We start from the raw sequence: 7,618 nt of genomic DNA, 5'->3' as shown, positions 1-7,618 counted from the left end.
TCTTTCTCAACAGCACAGTGCTTTGTGGCAGAAATAGCTTGTGAGGGGTGCCCTGGACAGGTGGCTTGTGGCAGGAGCCACTTGTGATGAGTCTTGGAGCAGCAGGTAGTTCGTGACAGGAGCTAGAACTCTATTTTGCTCTTTTCCAGGTTCCATGAGTTTACAATAGATGTCAAAAATAAAACATTAACACACTACAAAACTTACAAAATTAGGTTACTGATATTAGTTATAAATTATTTTTGCCTTGTTTTTCTCATTTTAAATGGTATGTTTGTGTCTCCATGGTTACCTGTTGTCACCTTATTGTTCCATGGATGTGTTTTAGACAACCCATGTTTGTGTTACTCTTAGATATTCTAAAACTAAGGTATGTGTCCTCCCTCTTTTGTCGTTTTGTTTCTTGTATGTTACCTTGGACACCTGCTTGGTACATACGTACCTCTTTTGCTCCACAGGGTCAAGGCACTATAAATTATGCTCCTGACAGTTTCCAGTCACCGCTACCAAACTAACTGTCCGTTTTACCATGTGTTCCCTCTTGCCCTCTTTGTTTTCACCTTTAGGTAACTCTACAGCTGATAAATTGTGACATCCTCCCTTATCCTCATTTAGGGAAGAAGGCATGTTTACGTTTTTTTTCCACAGAATGCTGACAATACATGTTGGGTACCTGAATGCCTCATCTGCTTTGGAACATCTCCAGACTCTATACCACCTGTGTCATCACTACACCATCCATCATCACATCCTGTGTTCCCAATTTTTTGGACTGGGTTTTTGGACTCTGTTCGTGTTTCCTATGGACTGTTTCCACCACCTGGCACCCACCGTTCTACACTGCCTATGATGCTATGATTCTCTCTGTGATTCATTAATTGTTCCACATGCTTTGTGCACTGTTGTTTTAATCATTTATGTAATGCCCTTCTGTGCTGTACGCTGTTTGTCCCCTTAGGGTCCTTTTGTTTGCTTGGAGGAGGACTTAGGCTCTGCCTAACCTCAACGCAGAGCACAGGTTGGGATAAAGGTTACCACCTTCATTAAGAGTCAGATTAATGATCTTACAACAAAGCCAATTCAAATACATTATCTCAGGCTTACACTTAAAGATCGGGATGAGCCCTATGAGCCTGAAAGGCCATGTGACGACGTGCTTCAGTCGTCCCCTTGAGAGCTGAACTGGATAGCCAAAGACGGGTAAGAGGAGATCTCACTGATAGCAACCTAAGGCAGGCTGGCAGCCAAAGTAGCTGTTTTAGCCAATGACATTCCAACCTAAGGCAGGCACGGTTCCCTAAGGGATTATTTTGGCTCATTTTCCTTCTTTTTAAAATATAAAAGAAAGGGGGATCTGTGGGGAGCCATAGGCCCCTACCCCAGGAAATAGCAAGACCTGATTCCTGGCAAAGCTGTTTTTCAGACATCAAGGCTGGCCTGGTTTGAGATTAACCAGATGACTATACTTGAAAGCCTCTCACAAACATGTTGTTCTAACCCGGGCACTTAACGTTTGAGAGACTCCCTCATTTTCTCATGTAATTGCTAAGAAACTTTGGTATTACTCTGTAATCACACAAGTGTAACCTCTTAATTGATTTATAACTTGCTATATAGAATTGTGGTGTTACTATGGAATTTACTCTGTGATCAATTGGTGTGGTGTTATTATGATAATTGTTCTGTTAATAGAATTGCTCTGCCTCAATGGATTTATCCCTGCCAACTTCCCCCTTTTCCCTCACTATAAAAACTTTGTGTGAATGTTCAATAAATGAGACTTGATCAGAAAGCCTGTCTTGTCTCCATTCTTCACGTCACTTGTCCCTTTCCGTCCCCTCTCCTCCCTCCAGGTACCCACGTTGACTGTCTCGCGGGCTAAGACACATATGTCCCTTTTGAAAGATGATATGATATTATATCTAAGTGATGCCAAAAATTCCACCAGAAAATGCCTAGAAACAATCAACACTTTCAGCAAAGTGGAAGGTTATAAAATTAATCTACAAAAATCAGTATCCTATCTATATACCATAACAAGAAGTTGAAGAAAGAGTACATAAAAACCCTCCTATTCACAATAGCCTCAAAAAACAAATTTTGGAATAAACCTGACCAAAGACATTAAAGACCTCTGCAATGAAAAATTTAAATCTATAAAGAAAGAGATTAAGGAAGATACCAGCAGATGGAAGGACCTCCCATGCTTACAGATTGGAAGAATTAATATTGTGAAAGTTGCCATTCCACCAAAAGCCTTTATAGACTCAACACAATGACAATAAAAATCCCCATGATATTTGTGGCCAGAGTTCTCTCGAGGTCTCTTGCAAGATCAGACAAACCATAAAATATATTTTTCTGTGAATCTATTATGGTTTATGCCCTTGGGTAGGGAAGGGGTAAGTGGGGGAACTTACAAAGAGACAAACACTCTTGCACCACGGCTCAGAGCCTGTCAATCCAGACCACTCCCATGGCCTGCCCATAGTCTCCATTAACTTTTTCCCATGCATCTTTGGCCCCCAGTCTCACCCCAGGTCACTAAATGCCACCTCTCATGTCCACACGGGTGAGATGCCAGGGCCATGTTTCTCTCCACGCCCACCACTGCATGTTCCTGGCAGCTTGTGGGTTCCATCCGAATATGATGCAGGAAAAACCCTTCCCCAGTCAATTCTCCACAGCAGGCCCCACCCCTTGGAGGAAACACGCAGTTTTGGAGACACTCCACCCATTTCCTCCACTCTTACAATCTTCCAGCCAATCTTCCGTGAAGATCCCTGAGCCTTGGAGGGGGTGATAGATGTAGGGCGATCTCTCTTGTATCATGGCGAGATAGTGACTTCTTAGGCCTCCCCATTATTTATCTTTAAGCCATATCCATTGATCTATCTCAGTGGTATTTCTTCTACTATAAAGACAAATAGAAGGAAGTAGACACATTTAAACAAACATGAATGTAAATACAAATGTCTAGAAGATATCCCAGTAGGTGTACTATATTCATTAAATAGTATACTTGTGATGGCTTCCCCATTAGGGCCTTTAGCCTTTCTCGACACAAGGTGTTGGCCTGGTCTACAGCACCAGATGTGTGTTCCAGCCCTAGGAGTGGGCCTTATCCAATTACAAATTTATCATTGTATGTATGTTGGTCAAGCCATTATTGCACTTGCAGGCATTGCTTGGCATGTCCATAGTGTGCAGCACACAGGGTTCATTGTTGGGTAGAATCATAGGGGATCCTTTCTTTCCCAACCATCTGCATAGTGCCTTTTGGCAATATGAATGTCATTCATCCTGTGACATGGAGTTTTTTTTGGCTTACTCTCAGCTCCATCTCCTCTTCTTCTGCCATGCTCACAACATGCAGTGTTTTCAGCAACATGGCCTTACTGATATTTCTAGTGGGCAATCGACATTAATGGCAATAGTGTTGGTGAATTTGAGGACCTCTAGGATCTCGCTGACAAACAGCTCATGGGGGGCAACCTGCCCCTGGTACTGTAGATTTTCTTAACAGTTGTGTAGTTTGGCAGTCTCTGCCTTTCTTGCCCAACCATAAAACTCCCAAGAATCTTACAGCTATAGCTGGTCTTTGCTTCTTCAGGTATCTTTCAAATGGGTGTCACATCTGTAAAACACTCAAAGGAAGATGAACGTTATATATTAAATCAATCATAGACAAGGTCTCACACAGCATGGAAAGGTTTTGTCCATTCGTATTAACTGTTTTCTCCATAGATCTTCGTTAGGTACCATAGCATGGGTATGAGGCATCAATTTGGTTAGCTCTTTATCATCTATAGTTATCCCTTTGGAGTCATTTCACATGGGAGATTTTGCATGGAGTCTCTTTTTATTCTTTTATTCTTGATACACTTACAGGTGTTGGCTCCAGTTGCCTAACCCTGCACTGGGCTAAGGAGGCAGGGGGTTTCTCCTGTCCCCGCTGCACTTGTTGGTTCCCTGAGTCAGGCAGGCCCTGGGTCTGCCTCCTGATTGTAGCTGTATCATCTTCCCATTTACCAAACCAGGTTGCTGGGGGAGAACTTGGTGGGAAAAAACTGCTTCCACCCCTAGTATAGCCTTTATCCGAAGAGAAATACATCTTATTTAATCCTTGGGGATTCTTAACCACCCTTGGGACAGTTTTTATCCTTTGAATGTCTTTTGTAAACTGTTCTTCTGGTTTCAAAGCCTTCCAGAAATGCCTTAGTACCAAATTTGGTTTTCTAACATTTTTTTTCCTCTGGGAATTTGGGCTCAACATAAGTCTTGCCACATTTGTCTTCAAGTAACCCAAGTGGACTGTTTCTTTAGTCTGGTCTTGTTTATATCTCTTATAGGGTGTTCTGTTATTTTAAAGACATGTTTTACATGCTGGTCAGAATCATTTAGGTTTGCCAAAGCCTGTCTCACTTTACAAAGATCCTGTCCCATTAAAGGGCTTAGTAAAACCAGTAAAGCCCCATACCATTCTCGAGGTCCCAATTGAATTAAGCTTTCCTTCATATCTCTGGTGAACACAGTCTTATCTGGCCCAGTGAACGGGGCATCATATATTGCTTTTCTTATACCTAGCTCTCTCAGTAATGCCTGCTCCTCCTTCATAGTCCTCCAGCCCCTGTTAATCATGTTAGTCACTCTTGGTGACAACCATGTGTCTTTAATGCTTTCAACCAGCCATCCCATTAAGGACTGCTCCCCCCTGCATTGGCTTAGGTTGAACAGCCTATATCGCAAGGATAGATGGGTGGTTGTATAACTCAGCTGTGAAGCTTCTGTAGGACTTAGACTGATATCATTTGCTCCCATGTTCCATACACTCACAAGCCACATGTCTAGGGGCTCTTTCATTGCTTACTTGTAATTTTTTCCTAGTTTTAACAGTTTTAGTATGGAATATTTCCTAGCTACAGCACTGTTAGCTTTTTTTTTCCTTTTGTATCAATGGTTTAATCCGAGGGGCAGCCTTAGCTACTTTTATTTTTAGGACATTTTCTTTTTTATTATTATCTGTCTTTTCCTCTGAATCCTTGGACCTTACACAAGTCAAAGTGTCCCACTTTTTTTCTCTCTCAAGCTCTGCCACTGGATCTGCCAGGACCTGCCTAGCCTTTTCAGCTTCCCCTGCCTGGGGCACATCTTTTATTATGTAAAATGGCCACACCCCCTCTCTGGGCACTCTGTTTGGGTCCAGAGCCACTAAGATTTTCTAGCCTCTGGATAACCTGTAACAAATCTTCACATACCTGCAACATACCCCCACATTTAAAACAGAACTGTGGCCCTTGCTTCTGTGTGGTCGGCCTCTTTTTAGTTACATATATTATAATCCATTGTATAACCCACGTGACTATTGCTAACCCCATTAACCGTATGGGGTTTGATTGCCTTTTCCCCTGGGTTCCTGGCAGCTGCTCCTGGATTTGGAAATCAGAGCCCAGCTGACCCACCACAGAGGCAGCAGGAACAGCAATGCTTTTCCAGACCCACATCCCCAAGGCTAAGGTTCATTTATCCAGGCTGGACTACACCAGTTTGTCACCAGAGTTCTCTTGGGGTCTTTTGCTAGATCAGACAAACCATAAAATATATTTTTATGTGAACTTATTATGGTTTATGCCCTTGGGTAGGGAGGGGTAAACTGGGAGACTTACAAAGAAACAAGCACTCTTGCACTGCAGCTCAGAGCCCACCAATCCAGACCACTCCTGTGGCCCGCCCATAGTCTCCTGTTAACTTTCACCCACGCATCTTGGGCCCATAGTCTCGCCCCAGGTCAGTAAATGCCCCCTCTCATGTCCACGTGGGTGAGATGCCAGGGCCATCTTTCTCTCCACGCTTGCCACCACGGGTTCCTGGCGGCTCGTGGCTTCTGTCCCCAGATGGCACAGGAAAAACCCCTCCCCAGTCAATTCTCTGCAGCAGGCCCTGCCCCTTGGAAGAAACAGGCAGTTTGGGAGACAGCATTTTTCATAGAATAAGGAAAAGAAATGCTAAAATTCATATGGAACCACAAAAAACCTGGATAGCCAATGCAACCCTGAGCACAAAGAGCAATGATAGAGGGATTACTATACCAGATTTCAAATTATATTACAGAACTATAGTCATAAAAACAGCATGATATTGGCACAAATATAAACCTGTAAATCAATGGAACATAATTGAAGACCCAAACATGAGTACATGCAATTCCAGCCACTTTTTATTTGAAAAAGGGGTCAAGAACATTCACTGGAGGAAAAACAACATCTTCAGCAACTGGTGCTGGCAAAACTGGATCTCCACCTGTAGAAGAATGAAACTAGTCCCCTACCTTTCATCTTGCACAAAAGTCAACTCCAAATGGACCAAAGACCTCAATGTGAAGCCTGAAACTCTGAAACTGTTAGAAGAAAACGTTGGCAATAACCTGCAAGATATGGGTGTAGGAAAAGACTTTCTAAACCAGACATCAATTTGTTAGGAAGAAAGGACAAGAATCAACAAGTGGGACCTTAGTAAACTAAAAAGCAAAAGGAACCAAGGAACTGAAGAGAAAACCCACAGAGTGGGAGAAAATCTTCACCAGCGACACATCTGACAGAGATTTAACATCCAAAATATATAAAGAATTCAAAAAACAAAAAAGCAAGAAAGCAAGTGACACAATTAAAAGATGGGCTAAGGATCTAAATGGAGAGTTCTCAAAAGAGAAATAAAGATGGCTAAAAAACAAATGATACTAAATGCTGGAGAGGATATGGGGAAAGGGGAACACTCATTCACTGTTGGTGGAATTACAAACTCATGCAACCCCTATGGAAAGCAGTGTGGAACTCAGCTCATTAAAAAAAAAAAAAAACTAAACTAAAAATGAACCTATCTTTGACCCAGTTATACCACTCCTTGGCATATACCCAAAGGACTCATCCTATTGCAGAGACACTTGTACATCCATGTTTGTTGCTGCTCTTTTCACAATAGCTAAGAGATGAAAGCAACCTAAGTGTCCCTCAACTGATGAATGGATAATGAAAATGTGGTACGTTTACACAATGGAGTTCTACTCAGCAGTAAAGAAAGATTAAATTGTGAAATTTACAGGTGAATGGATGGAACTGGAAACTGTTATACTAAGTGAAGTAACTCCAGGAACCAGAATAATGAAAAGGAACCAAGGAGCTAAAGGGAAAGAAAGAACTTGAGAGAGGAGAACAGTAGGAGATAGGTGTTATTATGAGAGAAATGGATAAAATTGGGGCTATTTAAATGGGAGGGGGAGGAAGGGTTATACAAGGAACCTCGGGAATAAAGGGAAAGAAGCAGCTCAAGAGAGGTGGGACCATATCAAGGGAGAAATGGGGAAAAGGGGACAATTTAAATGGGGAAATCATGGCAGAAGGACTTTCCTTTATATATTCTGGATGTTAAATGTTAGACAGGGAGAGAGAGGAAGAAGATAAATAATGCCTAGCTAGTTTTTAAAAACAGAGGAAATCATATTAGTCCAACAACCTAATGACAAATTACATATATGGTATCTCTACGTGAGTCCATGTGTATAGCTAAAGGCTACATAATAAGAAACAGTGCCAACATTCCTTTAAGTTGTTGGCCAGAGTGG

Source organism: Nannospalax galili, unplaced genomic scaffold (genome assembly GCF_000622305.1).
Source record: "Nannospalax galili isolate Female #2095 unplaced genomic scaffold, S.galili_v1.0 scaffold455, whole genome shotgun sequence".
Taxonomy (NCBI): Eukaryota; Metazoa; Chordata; class Mammalia; order Rodentia; family Spalacidae; genus Nannospalax; species Nannospalax galili.
This window is presented reverse-complemented; position numbering follows the sequence as displayed.